This window comes from Chelonoidis abingdonii, chromosome 2 (assembly GCF_003597395.2).
Source record: "Chelonoidis abingdonii isolate Lonesome George chromosome 2, CheloAbing_2.0, whole genome shotgun sequence".
Classification (NCBI taxonomy): domain Eukaryota; kingdom Metazoa; phylum Chordata; order Testudines; family Testudinidae; genus Chelonoidis; species Chelonoidis abingdonii.
This window is the reverse complement of record NC_133770.1, coordinates 84,207,275-84,222,669: the sequence shown is the minus strand read 5'-3', so window position 1 is coordinate 84,222,669 and position 15,395 is coordinate 84,207,275.

Sequence of the window (15,395 nt, the reverse complement as noted above, 5' to 3'; positions counted from 1 at the left end):
TTTGCACAAAGTAGACCTTGTGAGATATCACTTGAAAAGTCATAATCTATTGAGTATTATTGTCCTGGAAAAATATGTGTATCAACATTATATGTGAGGTTATACATTTCTATTGTATAATGTTTCTGTAACGTATTGAAGAGTTATAAAGGATGTCCAAACCATTTTTTTGGGGGCAAAGACACACTGGCACCCCCAGACAGGTATCAACAGAGTCAAGTGGGCTATCACTTACTTGAGCTGCCATTCTCCAGCAACAGAAAGGTGTGAATGAGAAATCTACGTTTCATCACAGGGACAGTTCAACCCTCCCGTCCACAAGAGACTACCTGCCACTTGCACCCCAGCAGGGGGTAATCCTCAAAGAGGGGGCAGTGGTATAAATATGAGGACAGTAGCATCCGCTTCACATCTCCTCCGATCTCACTGCTCATGACATCAACAATTCTCAAAGAACTGAACTAAGGGGGAGTGGTCCCAAGCTGAAAGGAGACCCAGCCTGTGAAATTTACAACAGCATATGGCATGACAAAACATTTGCTTTAAAGTTGAACTAGCTTATTAAGTTAGGTAATTAGCTTGCACATTACTCTTTTGTTTTCTTTTGTAATCAATTCTGCATCATCACTTGTAATCACTTAAAATCTTTCTGTAGTTTACAAATATATCTCATTGTTTTATCTTAACCAGTGTGTTTGGATTAAAGTGTGTGGGAAACTCCATATGAGATAATGAGGCTGGTGCATATTTCATTTTCCTTTGATGAAATTGTGGACTTTCTATGAATTTGCATTGTTCAGTAGTGTACTGGACAGTACAAGATGCACATTTCTTGGGGAAAGTCTGGGACTAAGAATTTGCAGGTGGTCAGAGTGCTCGTGTTTAACTGAGAGTGAATTTTGCGTGCTGAAGGCTGTGTGAGAAACCTCAGGAGTGGATGTTCTGAGAGCACAGCAGTGTGAAAGGCACCCTCGGCTAGAGAGTTAATGGGACACAGCTGTTCAGTAGTCCAGACTGTACCCTGTACACATACACATCATCCCAAATGTGTGCCACTAGAACCTTTATACCACACAATGTCATCTTGTTTTCTGTGTATGCAGTGTATGCTACAGAAAAACTATTTTATGCGTGTTTAAGTGAGTTTTAAAACTTTTTAATGGGATTGGGACTCATTTTTATCCTTCCATCTGTAACACCAGGTGCATTACCTAATTAGTGCAGCTGTACAGGACTCAGTTTTACTGTTTGTAAAAATGTCATGAATTTTAAGTCTGTTGCCTCTAGCCATGGAAGGGCCTGTCACGAATGCTGTGTGCCTCATTGGGAAGAAAGGAATCTTCTCTTTCCAGTGGGATAAAGCTCCCATTTCTAGCCCTGTAGGACTGAAAGAGATCAGGCTTGAAATGACATTTATATGACTAGAAGAGCCATTACCAGTCTCAAGGCTCAGAGGGAAGGGATGGGGGGAGATGCAAGGGGGTTGTGGAATAAAAGAGGGTGTTAACATTTGAGGACAGAAGTGGGAATGTTGGATGTTTTTCTTAAATGGGAGATTTGGAATGTTAGAATAAATCCCAAGGAGATGGATTAATTGGCAGATGGCAGGTGCAGTGCTCAAAGGTGAATGATAAAATCCTTTCTCAAATAGCTTTGACATCTGCTACATAGTTTAGATAGATACACACACCATATATATACATCCCACCCATTTTTTCCAATGTGGCTTTTAGAGGATGCTCTCTGATCCCTATTAGGTAGCACAGGGTTTTAAAAATTGAAGGATATTACTATCATAGAAGTTAGAAACAGAGAAGACCTATTAGCCCACGCAGTACATCTTGCTAGCTGTGAAGGATTGTTCCCCTAAATTAACTAGTGATTTGTTCAGCCATGTTTTAATTTTAGCATTTCAAGATGCAAAATCAGTCTTCTACAAGGATGAGCTATCCAAGGAAGTATTTTTTCCTCTGAGAGCAAAAAATCTGTAGCTTGTTTTGCAAATCTGTTACTGTATTTCAAAATCATTTACCTACCACCTGGGAACATTACAAATTTGACATATGGTACTGTTATTGCCTGCCTCCTGGCAAAAGGTATAGGGCATCTACATAAGATGAGAGCTTGGCCTAGTTAACAATGAAGGACTTACAGAAAAAGGAGCATGTTGTTCCTCCTAATAGAGCCTACGTGCTTAAACTGTTCCTGAACTACAAGACCAAGCATGTGGGGAGGAACCAACATTTTCACTCTAGGATGCTTACAGTTAGGCATCTAAATCAGTAGCATGTTTTTCAGAATTGCCCAACAGCCATGCAAGTTTTCGGTGCACAGCACAACTGAAGCTCACGGCTATTATTTTTTCTTGCCTAACTAATAGGTGCCCAATTTTAGGCATTCATCTTTGAAAAGTCAGGACAAAATACCTTTCAATAGCCAAAACCAAAATAATTTGATTGGCTATGAAACAGTCCTATGACTTCAAAAAAGTTGGCGGAAGGTTATGACATGATGATGTTACGCAGGCTTCAAAAGTTATTTCAAGACTTTTTAACATCCCGCCTAGCTTACTTTTTAAGCTAATCAGCCTAAAGCTAGTCTGTGAATTACATAAGAACCTGAAATGTAGGAAGATTATAATTTACAGCAGAATACATTCAGGGCTGGCTCTCCCATTTTTGCCACCCCAAGCGAAAAAACAAACAAAAAGCTGCTCGGACTATGCTGCCCCAAGAATGGACGGAATGCTGCCTCTCCTCCTGGAGCCAGCACTGAATACAATTGCTATAAATATCACAATACTTGAACTGATATCCTCTATCTCATTCCTGTCAATAAACTCCAAAACTAGATGGTTACACATACCTGTTTTGGGGCATTGCTTTAGTGTCTGATTCATTTTGTTAAACAGATGGAGCCAGCTGAATGAACTGCGTACATCTGGGGAATAAATGACAGCATACGTCTGAAGTGAAAGTGTATATACTGATTTCAGTCAGCAACTCTGTATCCAACCTAAATTATGGGTGCATTTGAGTAGACTAGGAATTTACTAATATTACAAAGCTCAATCACTTCCTTTATCTTGCAATATTATGAATCTGATATTTTAGCACATTCCTGAAACTAACTGATGTATGCATGAAAGGACAAGTGATATGTCAAAAAAATCCTACAATGGAATCCAGCAGAGTTTCACATTAGGGAAGCAAAAGCGCGTAATCAGAATGACAGTAATGGAAATCAATGGAACTTCCCTTCCATATGACAAACAACCTGATTTCTCATTCCAATCTATGAACCTGAAAAAGAGACTGAAAGAGCACAGAATTAGGTGGTTCATATGTATTTTCTCAGTGTGGCCTGGGGAGGGCCGGGGTATTGTTAAGAAGATTAGTGAAATGGTTTCTGTCTTAAATTTACACAAAGATTATTTTTAAGGTGTTTTTTTTTAAACGGATATTTTAGAAATAATTTCCCCATACATCTCCCAGCAGCAATAAGGTAATAGCACATAACTGCTTCATCAAAACATAGCCTGCTCGTTATGTATATATGCCAAGCACACAAAGCTTTTGTTTGTATGTATGTTACAGAGTTGCGTAGGCCCAGGCAAGTTAAACATAACATTAAAGCAAACTCGCTTCTAGCAGATGCTCGCATAAAGCCTCCAGTAAGCAAAAGTGTACTGAAGGGGACTTACAGGGTCAGATTCTCCACTGGTGTAAATCCATGTAGCTCACTGAAATCAATGGAATGACTCCAAGTAACAACAGTGCCTCAGATCTGGCCCACAATGTGTCAGGTTTCAGCAACTGCCCTTTCACCAGCAAGCTTGCAGGGGACTAGTGTTGCCCAAAAGGCTCAGTATTTTCTCCCTCAAGGCTAGGCACAGCAGACCCCATTTTCTCCTGCTCTAATTCACTGCTGATGGGGCCTGGATCCAAAGATATTGTTTACGGTCTGGTCTATACTACAGACCTATATCGGTATAACTGCATCGCTCAGGGGTGTGAAAAATCCACACCATTGAGCAACATAGTTACATCACCCTAACCCTCCATGTAGAAAGCTCTATGTCGGCCGGACAGCTTCTCCCAATTGACATAGCTACTACCTTTCTAGGAGGTGGATTAACTACGGCAATGGGAGAATTCTCTCCCATTAGCTTAGAGCTTCTTCATTGACACACTCCAGTGGTGCAGCTGCACCAGCGCAGCATTTTAAGTGTGGACTTGCCCTTAATTTGTGCCTGACAGAGGCTTTGTCTACACTGGACTTTCATCGGCAAAACTTTTGTCACCCCTTCCCCCAAAAAGCGCTGGTATGAACAGCGCTTTGTCAGCAGGAGAGCTCTCTCCTGCCAACAAACAATTGCTACACTGCACACCTTTGAGCAGCACAGCTGTATCGCTAAAAGATGCGTAGTGTAGATATAGCCTAAGTGACTGGATGGACTGTGATTTAAATCAAGAGTTGATTACACTATTAAGCCAGGACTTGAAAGAGGAATACTCAGTTAGATAATGACTGGCTTTCCCACTGGAAGTAGGAGATCTGGCAAGTCTGTAGCTAGATAGATAAATATCATCCTTGTAATAATGCATTCCGATAGCCAGCATTTGTTGGTGGTAACCCTATGACTTCAGTAGCCACCTTTCCAACTGCGCTGTTGTTGTTGTAGCTACTTCCTGAGGGGAAGAGAAAGGAGAAGTTTTGAAATAAAAGGTAGGGGATCAATACTCGACACATTTGGAAAACAAAAAGCCAGCATCAGTCAAGCAAATTAAAAATGGAGACAGCATGGGGGGAGGGGGGGTTACATCCCTGACCTTTAAAAAACAGGACCTTCTCTTTGAATTTACATCAGCATCCCCAGAAAGTATTCAAGATTAGAGAGCTTTTTTCCCCTCTACATTTAACAAGTGTATTCAGACCTCACACAGCTTTTTAAGAGAGAGAAGACTCCAGGCTAGTACTTAAATGGAAATGCTGTTTCTTTAGGGTTAATGGCCATCAACACATTTTAAAATTCTTCTTTCTGCAATATAAATATGCCCTGTCTTGTATTGATTGCAGACCGACCAGCAGTTCCACTGCACAGCAAAGAGGAAAGCAGCCTGCAGCACACCGAAGGGTAGTCCTCCTTATTTCTTTGACAAGGGATTAATCCTTCTACCGTCACGTAGGAGATAAGTCTTTAAAAGTGACACTGGGGAAGAAAAAAAAATCAACATTTGGGGTGGGAGTGGGAAGACTGTCTCTTCTTGTTAAGTGAAAATTCTTTAAAGCTGGCCAAAGGCACATAACCACTTTACTGTCACATTTTATTTTCTCCTTTATATCAAAGGTAACAGATTTGCAATGGCAACAGCTCAAGCAGCAGATTCTATTATGGTCTAATATTTAGATGCTGGCAATGGGAAACCTGATGTTATTACTGAGCACAGGGTATAACAGATCTAGATGACTATCGCTGTTCTATCCTATGCAGTGTAGTTGTGATTGTGTCGCTTCCAGGATATTAGAGAGACAAGGTGGGTTAGGAAATACGAAGCTTTAGAGTCACACAGTGCCCTTTTTCAGGTACTCAGAGTACCTTTTCCAGAGCAGAAGAAGAGCTCTGTGTGGCTCGAAAGCTTTGTCTCTCTCACCAACAGAAGTTGGTCCAATAATATATATTACCTTTCCTTCCCCCCGCCCCGTGCGTTCTATCCTTACATACATTACAGTACTGGATTCCTGGCTAGGGTGACCAGATGTCCTGACTTTATAGGGACAGTCCTGATTTTTGGGTCTTTTTCGTATATAGGCTTCTATTACTCCCCACCCCCTGTCCCGATTTTTCACATTTGCTGTCTGGTCACCCTATTCCTGGCAGAAAGCTAATTTGAAGGACCACACAGTGGAACTCAATGGGCCTGATTCTGCTCTCACACCAGTGAAATGCCATTGATTTCAATTCAGTTATTCCTTTTACATCTGTGTAACTGAGATGAGGTATATGGCCCATTATTTCTCCTCTCATCCTCAAACTGCACTTGAGTTTCATTTTTTAGATCTCCAGGAATGGGGAATAAATAAATACATATATTAAAATGAGAGAGTAAAGGGGAACCTAATCAGAGGGTATAGAGGAAATCATACACATTCTAGACCACTGGAATCTAGTGCTTTAAGGTGGGAAAGGAGCTGGATTTATTTCTTGATGCCACACCATCCAAAAATAGAATCTCTCTACGAATGAGCAATTTAATGCTAAAAAATAATATTTACTTTCCATTCCCCCTCATGAATAATGGAGGACATCTGATTTCCTGTTCACACTGTCAGCATTAAGATAAACAGCAGCAGCTTACTAGCAAGGGTCTGTGTAGAGGGTATGGGGGAGAGAATATTATAAAAATAATGGTGCAACCCTTTCCCTCTTGCTGTTACAGCTTTCGACGCATTGTTTTCACAGTTGTACTTTTACTAGTTAATTAACAAAAGGATGTGTTGTTTCTATTTCTGATGCACATATAGGGCCAAATCTTGCCCCAGCTGTTACTGTGTGTGGGGAGCTTGAATGCTGCAGGGATTCTGTAAGGACTTGCAGGTAGGATGTGCTGCATAGTGCACTTTGTTGCTGCTTCAACAGTACCAGCTTGCATTCTTGGTTAGCATTTGCATCCGACCGCCATGTGCACAACAGGTTACTCAGGCAGGACTGGATACACTCCCTAGCTCACAGACTTGGCCATTTCCACTTAGCTAGACATTTCACCTCTCCAAAAATCAACCCCATGTTAGGCAGAAGCCCACCCTACTATTTTCACCAGTAGAGAGGAGTCGCCTTAAACCCTCTTCCTCTTCAGGGCACCGGAGATTAAGGGGAAGATCTGATTCTCCTCTTATTTATACCTTGTGTAACTCTTTGCAGACGTCCAGTCAGCTACCTTCTAGTTTATACAGGTGTACATGGAAGGATCAGGTGCACAGTAAGTAATGTTTGTGGAAATATCATTCTTTTCAAATGCCTACTCAAAGGAGAAAAAAACTTGACTTAAGAAAAATGTTTAACTTTATTTAACTTGTAGAATGATGTGAGCATCTTGAATGGAAAACCAGAGAAACAAAGAAGAGTACCACTAAATGGTCTTGTCCATTTTGCTGGCAAGGCCGATAAAACACCATCATGACAGATTCTGTATTGCCAATTCCAAACTTTCAAAAAATAATCATAAATCAGACCTCAAAAACATTAAATTCATGTAAAAATCACGAGATTTTAAAAGAAGTAATAAATCTGGGGTCCATTTTTTCAATCTTCTGGGTTTTGAGTCTTTAGGATATCATTGGACCATGTTTTTCAGCTCTTCTCTGCAACCATTTAGCCTGAGGGCTAGAAACATATTATTTATTTTATAAAAGAGAAATTATGGGATTGCCACAGAACAACACAACTGCATGAGCTGGGCCTTTAAGAAAAAAACACCAACTCTTGGTAAAAATCACAAAAGTTGGCAACACTATAGAGTACATTGTTAAAGATTCAAATCCATCCCTCCTACACAGATAAATCAGGCAAAGATCCTCATCTCCAATGATAGCAGAGATTCCTGGTCAAACCTGTTGCCACTGAATTGCTGGCTAGGAGGAAATGTCCTGGTCTCTAGGTCAGAGTGGTATTAACAAGCACTGTACTTTTCTTAGGCCACGTCTACACTACGGGATAATATCGAATTAGCTAAAATTGGTTTTATAAAACTGATATTATAAATTCGATTTCATGCGGCCACACTAGGCACAGTAATTCGGCGTTGTGCTTACCTGGCCGCCTGCATCCGAGTTTCAGATGGCTGTCCAGAGCGGTCAGTGGTGCATGTGGTACCGCCTGGAGGTCAATCGTCGATTTCCGGTCCACACTAACCGTTAATCCGATATGTAATATCAATTTAGCGGGCCGCTACTCCTTCTCGTCAGGTGGAGTACATTTTCCGGCACCGTATGTGTACTGGATGCCGCGGACAGAGAGGCGATACTCCAGCGCTACACAGCAGCATTCACTTGCTTTTGCAATGATAGCAGAGATGGTTACCGGTCGTTCTGTACCGTCTACTGCCGGAGAAAACTGGCAATGAGATGACGGTTATCTCTCCTCCCTCTGTACTGTCGCTGCTATCATGAGTGCCCTGGCTGAAATCGGCCGGGGGCGCAACGCAAAAAGCAAAATTGGGATTGACTCACTTGGGACTGAGTCAATCCCTCCTTATGGTTTCTAAAAATAGAGTCAGTCCTGCCTAGAATAAGGGGCAAGTGTATTAGAGGACCAGTGTATCAGAGCACAGCTGCTCCGTGTCAGTATTCACAGGGGGTGCCCCTGCAACAACCCCACCGTTGCTTCCCTCCCTCCCCAACCTTCCTGGGCTACCGTGGCAGTGTCCTCCCCCCCATTTGTGTCATGAAGTTATAAAGAATGCAGGAATAAGAAACACTGACAGTTTAGTGAATAAAATGAGGGGGAGGAGCCTCCCGGCGCGATGATAGTCCAGGCAGGACATTAAGCGGTGTGAGGGGAGAGGAGCACAGCATGCTGCTGCTATGACAGTCCAGGCAGTACAGAATCTTTTCTTTACACAGGAAAGGGAGGGGGCTGAAGCCCCCAGTTGCTATGATGAAGCTGGTTATTAGCCGTTCTGTCCATCTACTGGAGAGTAACCAGCAATGTTGGCCTCGAGTCACATGTTAGGATATTCATGAGGACGGTTACTAGTTCCTATTGCACCGTCTACCACCAGGGGGGGAGAGGGAGAGGAGCGGATACTGCTCTTCACTGCTGCAGCATCGCGTCTACCAGCAGCATTCAGTACACATAGGGTGACATTGAAAGAAGTCAAGAAATGATTTCTTTCCCTTTTCTTTCACGTGGTGGGGGGGGGAAGAAACTGAGGAGCTATTCCCTGAACCACGCCAGACACTGTGTTTGAACCTACAGACATTGGGAGCTCAGCCAAGAATGCAAATACTTTTCAGAGACTGCTGTGGACTGTGGGATAGCTGGAGTCCTCAGTACCCCCTCCATCCATGAGCGTCCATTTGAGTCTCTGGCTTCCCGTTACGCTTGTCACGCAGCGCTGTGTATCCTGGAGATTTTTTTTCAAACGCTTTGGCATTTCGTGTTCTGTAACGGAGCTCTGATACAACAGATTTGTCTCCCCATACAGCGATCAGATCTAGTATCTCCCGTACGGTCCATGCTGGAGCTCTTTTGGATTTGAGACTGCATCGCCACCCGTGCTGATCAGAGCTCCACGCTGGGCAAACAGGAAATGTAATTCAAAGTTCGCGGGGCTTTTCCTGTTTACCTGCCCGCTGCATCCGAGTTCAGATTGCTGTCCAGAGCGGTCAGTGGTGCACTGTGGGATACCGCCCGGAGGCCAATAACGTCGATTTCCGTCCACACTAACCGTAATCCGATATGTTAATATCGAATTTAGCGCTACTCCTCTCGTCAGGTGGAGTACAGAAATGATTTAAAGAGCCCTTTATATCGATATAAAGGGCGTTGTAGTGTGGACGGGTACAGCGTTAAATCGATTTAACGCTCTTTAAATCGATTTAAACGTGTAGTGTAGACCAGGCCTTAGTTTAAATGAATCAGGGAAGACCTCGCACTGTTTCACATGCATGTGTGCACACAGAGGTAATGTACAAAATGTATCCCCTTCCTAGGCTTTGCCTTTATTCTAGCTGAAGTAACAAAGCCTTGAGGCAGGACTATACTTAACAAATACAAAAACCTTAGCCTGAGTTGCTTCCTTAGTTGGCTTGTCCTAGGGCTTTTCTACGACAAATTTCCTGTCTCTCACAGGCGGCGGGTAACATAGGCTGGGAGTCAATTTCACAAAGATGAAAAAAAATTATAAGTCAGATCTGTTGGAGAGAAAGAATTTAAACAAGAAGTGAATGATAAGTGGGAAATATTTCAGTACATTTTATTAGATGCTCAAAAAGTCACAATCCCACAATTGAAAAAGAAGGCCACACTGATTAGAAAACAATCTGGCTTATAGGAAAAGTGAAAAACTTCTATAAGAATGCTTTTAAACATGGAAGAAAGGGGAAATCACTAGTAATGAATGTAAAGCTAGGAATTGTAACCAAAAAAAAGTGCTAAGGGAAACAAGGATATAATGAGAAATCTATGGCCACCAGAGTTAAGGACAATAAGGAGTTTTTCAAGTATATTAGGAACAAAAGAAATCCTAACAATGGTATTGGTCCATTACTAGATGGAAATAGAATTCCCAATAATAATGCAGAGAGATCAGAAGTGTTCAATCAATACATCTGTTCTGTACTTGGGAAAAAGACATACCATATGATGATGAAATATTTTCCACTACAACAGTACCTCAGGAGGATGTTAAGCAGCAGCTACTAAAGCTAGCCATTTATATCAGCAGATCCAGATAACTTGCACCCAAGAGTTTTTAAAAAAGCTGTCTGAGGAGCTCTCTGGATCAGGAATGTTAATTTTCAATAAGTCTTGGATCACTTGGGTAAGGCCCAGAGGACTGGAAGAAAGCTAATGTTATGCCAATGTTTTTTAAAAGGTACACAGGATAACCCAGGTATCATGAGATACAAAGGATGACCCTGACATCTATCCCAGGCAAAAAATGGAACTATCATTTTTTATGAAATGAAAATTTGGCTGATTCAGGTAACAATGTTGATGTGACATACTTAGACTTCTGTAAAGCATATGACTTGGTAGGTACCACGTGATATTTTGATTAAGAAACCAAAATGATACAAAATCAACATGACACATATTAAACAGATTAAAAACTGGGTAGTTGATAGGTCCAGAAATTTAGCTAAATGGAGAATCATCATTGAGTGAGTGTGTTTCTAATAAATAAATACCCAGTAAAAACTTCTGTATTTGGCACTGGTGAGATTGCTACTCGAATACTGTGTCTAATTCTTGTGTCCACAATTCAAGATGGATGTTGATAAATTGGAGAGGGTTCAGAAAGAGCCACAAGAATGATTAAAAGATTGGAAAACCTGCCTTCTAGCGAAGGCGCTCAATTTGCTTAGCTTAACAAAGAAATGCTTAAGGATATTACTTGATCACAGTCCATAAATCCTAGATGGGGAACAGAAATTTGGTAATAGAGGGCTCTTCAATCTAGTAGACAAGAGTTTAACAAGATCCAGTGGTTGGAATTGAGCTAGACAAATTCAAACTAAAAAATAAAGTGCACATTTTTAACAGTGAGGGTGATGCACCAAGAGAACAACTTACCATGGTAGATTCTATATCACTAGAAAATTTTTATTCAAAATTGAATGTTCTTCTAAAAAATATGTTCTAGTTCAAACCAGAATTAATTCAAGGAAATCCTGTGGCCTGTGTTATATAGGAAGTCAGACTAGATTATCACAATGGTCTCTCCTGGTTTTATAATCTATGAAAGTCTATATCCAGTCACAATTAAATCCAACTACTGTAAAAGTTCAGACATGGAAGCATACATGTAACTGAATGAATGTAGCTGGTTATTTCCACTTCAGCCAGTACATTAATTCAAGACAGATCAAAAAAAGAGACAAGCCAACAGTAGCTTTGAAAAGGGCTACGTCTGATATTATTTTAATTATTCTGCATTTTAAGTAACCCAATTTAACTAAGTAACCCAAGTAACTATCTGATATGAATTCATCAAACAAGATCCTGCACTGTAAACTGTATCATGTGAAAATAGCTAGAACTGTCTTCACTGGAAATGCTTTTGACCTCCCCATGGGAAAGCATCAAGATTGTATGATTCCCCATGGTAAAAGACCTACAGATTTGCAGAGTTGCTTTCTTAAAGCTTCCGAGTAGCAGCAGTGTTAGTCTGTATCCGCAGAAAGAACAGGAGTACTTGTGACACCTTAGAGCCTAACAAATTTATTTGAGCATAAGCTTTCGTAGGCTACCAGCCACTACAATCGGATGCATAGAATGGAACATACCGTAAGGAGATATATACACATACAGAGAAAATGAAAAGGTGGGAGTTGTATATGTATCTCTGTCATAAACAGATAGCTAAGGGTTAAATGTTTCTTTTACCTGTAAAGGGTTAACAAGGGAACCAACACGCTGACCAGAGGACCAATCAGGAAACCGGATTTTTTCAAGCTCAGGAGGGAAGTTTTTGGGTGTGGGTTCTTTGTTCTGCCTGTGCTCTCTCAGCTATGAGAGTGATTTCTATCTCCAGGTTTCTAAACTTCATTTTCCAGTTGTGAGTACAAGGTAGAGAAACAATAGCTTATATTTTTTTTGTATTTACATGTGTGTAGTTTGCTGGAATGTTTTAATTGTATATCTTTTTGGATAAGGCTGTTTATTCCTTTTCTTTTAAGCAATTGACCTGTATATTGGTCATCTTGATACAGGACACATTTTTATGTCTTTTTCTTCTTTTTATATAAAGCTTTCTTTTTAAACCCTGTTTGGAGTTTTTTCTCTGGTTAAGGCTAAGGAACGAAGGGAGGGGGGAAATCTCTTTGTGTTAGATTGACTAGGTTTGAATCTGCATTGCCTCTGGGTGAGGGGGAGAGACACTTAATCTCTCTGGGTTTGTGTTTCAAGGAATTGAAGCGGGAAAATCTGGGAGAAGGTAAAGAGCAGGAAGGGAAGTGGGTTATTTCTCTTTGTTGTAAGACTCAGGGCATCTGCGTCTTGGGGTCCCCCAGGGAAGGTTCTGGGGAGACCAGAGTGCGCCAGACACTGGGAATTCTGGCCGGTGGCAGCGCTATCAGATCTAAGCTGGTAATTAAGCTTAGACGAATTTATGCTAGTACCTCATATTTGAACTCTAAGGTTCAGATTGAGGAATTATGCTATGACAATCTCCTCACTATATGTTCCATTCTATGCATCCGATGAAGTGGGCTGTAGCCCACGAAAGCTTATGCTCAAATAAATTTGTTAGTCTCTAAGGTGCCACAAGTAAGTACTCCTGTTCTTTTTTCTTAAAGCTGCTTGGCTATACTGAGATGTCCACCTACTGTGAGTATTTCATCCTTTAACTATTGTGGGAAATGATGTTTGCAAGACCCCATCTGAAGTACGGAAAATGTATACAGCTGATATTCACTGGGTCTGTCTGCAGCTAATGCAACCCCTGCCCCAAAACCCTTACTTTAAATACCAACTCACTATTAATTGCAAAACAAATCTAACCCCAAATGCTCATGGGGCTGTGTGCCTTTGCTTTGCATAGGTATGACAACCAGCCCAGATAAAAGCTTTAAAAGGAGGGAGCTCCAAACAATACTTTTAAAGAAGGAGTAAATAATAAAAGAGCAGAAAAGGAGAGAAGCAAATGAGGTATGATCAACACCACACAGGTCTACAAACACACACACAAGATTTCCCAAACTGTTGTACTGCTTGCACTGAAACATTTTGAAAGTATACATAATAGATCACTTGTCTTCATATTATACATATTTTAAAATACGTTATGTATTTTCAAGCTTACATAGAGAACCTGCATCTGCTTTTTCCAAAAATAATTTAATCTGATAGTTTGTGAGAGATGTTTTTCTTTGTATTTGCACAGCTAAAGTGAACCTTTAGCTCACAAAATAGCAACTATTATTTAAAACACCCAAATCAAATACAGCGAGATCTGTATTAAGCGACCACTCTAGGGAACAAAAATTGGTTGCCTGATGGAGGTAATATTCCAAAAAAGGAGGAACAAAACTTTATTTAGTACATGAGAAAATACTCTGCAGCAAGCTCCTGTGAAAAGTTTCACTGTACCTTACTTCAACTGGTAGTAGAATTAAGAGTGTTGAGTTAATGTACAAAATATATAGAGAGAATAAAAATTATTGGTAGCATAAATAGATTGTTCCACTACAATCAATCTTTTTGCTGTACTTGCTTAAATCAGAGTTCAGTAGGTCTTTTTTAAAACTGAAATTTTAATTAAAATATTAAGCTAATTCAAAGGTATAATAAGGCATTAGAGGCTTGACCATTCCATTATTTGCAGACATGTAACACTTACTGAAGTGAACAGAGGTTGCATGAATGCAATTGACTGGATACCTGGTGGCAAGAAGAACTGAGACCATTAAAAAACCTACTTGATTGAGCCACTAAGATGGTTAAACTGAGTAACCATATTGTCTTATTGCTGTATCTTTTGACCTTCTTCATCCTATCCCAATCCTTAACAGATTGCATCATGTTTAAAGTGAGGTCATTATCCTGCAACTGGATTTGCCAGTGTGGGACCCTGCGCCAATTCAAAACCTCACTGAAGACAAGATACCTTACAAACGAAGGCCTCCTTGGGAGAGGGACCATGTCTCTGTCTGTTCTATCAAAAACCTAGCATACTCTTGGGTGCTGTAAAAAGAATAAAAATGTTATAATAATACAGTAAAAGAGACATACTGTAGGTAAAGTTCCCACTCAAATAACCATACATTAATAGGTGAGCACTCACCTGGGAGGGCAAGAGTCATCTCCTCTGATGTGAGGGAGGATACAAAATTGACCCAGCAGCTCTGACACCAGTTACTAAAGGAGAAAAAGGAATAAAATAAATAAAGAGAAATATCTCAAAGGCACTGAGTGATAACCATCCCAGGCACCTCCAGTGTGAACATATAATTGCACCAACATTGCAAAGGTAAACAGAGCCTGGTCCCTGATTATTTGCTGAAAAGGGGAGGGATCTATTTTCATTTAATAATTATGCGCTTTAAGACTCGTTAACACCTCTATTTTTCTGTTGTAGCAAAGTGTTAAACTGTCCCAGAGAGATCTGGAAAAAATTTGCAGCTGCAGAGTGGAGCATTCTGTAATTTCTGTTTCTTTATGCTCTTCTGAGTTTATCCCTTTCTTTTGTGACCACTTCAGAAGTTGGAACTGGGGTTATACTTACATCAGTTTTATTTGTTGACTTTGTCTATAGCTGTAGGTGCTGTTATGATGAAAACCTCAATTTTAAGTGGTATTTGAATTGGTTTCTTACATTATTTTTTCCAATCTAACATCATGTTATAATTTTTTTATGGTCACAGAGATCAGAAACCTACATTCCAGAGGCCATCAGCTCTGTGGACCTCAGTGCCACAGTCTCTGCTAGTAAATCATAGCTAGAACCAAAAGTGGCGCCAGGGTTTTTGCCACCCTAGGCAGCAGCGCTCGTCCTCTGAGCATTTGGCGGCGGCGGTCCTTCCGCTCTGCATCTTTGGGGCACTTCAGCGGCGGAAGCACCGGCCCTGGCTAGAACACAGCTGTCTCTAGTTTAAAGGTGAGCAGTTCCTTTGTTCTTTCATAACATTGTCTGACCATTGTAGTTCCCAGCTGCACATTCTGACTATAC